We start from the raw sequence: 1,612 nt of genomic DNA on the forward strand, positions 1-1,612 counted from the left end.
ATTCTATTAATCTGAAAATTTATCACTAAAACATTTCAAAAATTCAAATAGTGCACAGAATTTTGCCCTGATTCAATTTGAGTAATTTCATTAAAATAATGATTCACAAGATGATTTATATGCAATTAACTTTGGATTTATTGTGATGCTTGTTCTTTTGGTTTATTGAGATATAATTTACATATAGTAAAATTCACCCTTCTTTGGTGTACAGTTCAATGAATTTTGACAAACTTACATAGTCATGTAATTGCCTCTACAATTAAGATAGAGAACATCTCCATCATCCCAAAAGTTTCCTTCAACTCCCTTTGTAGATAATTCCTTCTCCCCACTCCAGTCCCTACACACCACTGATATGATTTCTGTCCTTCTAGTTTTGCGTTTTATAGAATGTCATATAAAAGAAATGATTTGTATTATTTAAATTATTTTGAGTTTGTCTTCTTTTACTTATCATTATGCTTTCCTTGCTCCAGCAGTATTTGGTAATTATCTTTTTTTAAAGCCCATCTGATAAGTATGTATGGTATCTCATTGTGGTTTTGGTATTAATTTCCCTAATAACGAATGATATTAAGCATTTTTTTCGTGTATTTGCTCCATGTATCTTCTTTGGTATCTTGTTCAAATCTTTTCCTTGATAAATGGAATATTTATAAATGGAATGGAATATTTATAAATGGAATATTTCCTGCCATATCAGTAAACAAAAGATGTCATAGTCACCAATGATTGCAGCCCTCCAACGTGAGCTGGTGAGTCCTGAGGAAACTCAGGGCTGTAAAGAATACCTGCCACCTAGCAGCCATCAGACTGCAGCCACTCCCTGTGGCGAGCCCTGTGGAAACTCAGGGTGTGAAAATACAGGCCCCAGATGGCTAAGGTGCATATCAAAGGAATGATTTCAGTGAGCCCAGACTCTTGTATCTTCCCATACACAGAAAAGCACTAAATTCCTTAACTTGAGATATCTGATTTTCTTTATTTAACAATAATTTTTTTTTGACAACTGATTATCAGTTTATTAAAAATGTTGATTTAAGCATCTGCAGTGGTGACTTCAACCTCGACTCCTGGCTCAATACTGATAGAAGTGATGTGCTTGACAATCTCAGAAGATTGTGCAGGTCAGTAAGTTGCTTGTGGATCCTCATCTGGAAACGATCCCATCAACCTTCACCACAAGGAGTTTTCCTTGTAGTTATTCTCAGAGTCTTGGTAGGCATCCGAACCCGTCCTTTCACCTTGAGATTCTTTTCCTTTGCGCCTCTGATGAGGTCAGCACATACCTTCTCCAAAGACTTCAAGTTGCGGCTGATGAGGGTGATTCGAATCCGGTGAATCGCCACCTTGGGCTCCACGGGAGTCTTTCCGGTATCTGTAAAAGCCATGGATGCGGTATGGCTTCCTGACCAACTTGTTCCTCAGCGAGGGTGAACAGCGGTGAGTCAGGAGCATGAGTGGGTGGCCCAAGGCTCTGCTGCAGTGGCGACTGCGTCTTCCTCCAAGAGCTAACAATAATCTTCTGACTTCCAACTACCTGCTCTTTTCTGCAAAACTCCTCTATATCCTGGCTCCTCCCCTCGCCTCCTCGGAGCAGTTTCTCAGT

At 39.2% G+C, this 1,612-nt stretch overlaps 1 pseudogene across 1 annotated transcript; it reads right to left on the reverse strand.

The window, feature by feature from the left end:
- Positions 1-1,041: 1,041 nt before the first annotated feature.
- On the reverse strand, positions 1,042-1,394 carry LOC307065553 (small ribosomal subunit protein uS10-like; annotated as a pseudogene). Its single transcript has one exon. The product of its transcript is annotated as a small ribosomal subunit protein uS10-like (transcript).
- Positions 1,395-1,612: the final 218 nt, after the last annotated feature.

This window comes from Hyperoodon ampullatus (genome assembly GCF_949752795.1).
Source record: "Hyperoodon ampullatus genome assembly, chromosome: 17".
Classification (NCBI taxonomy): Eukaryota; Metazoa; Chordata; class Mammalia; order Artiodactyla; family Ziphiidae; genus Hyperoodon; species Hyperoodon ampullatus.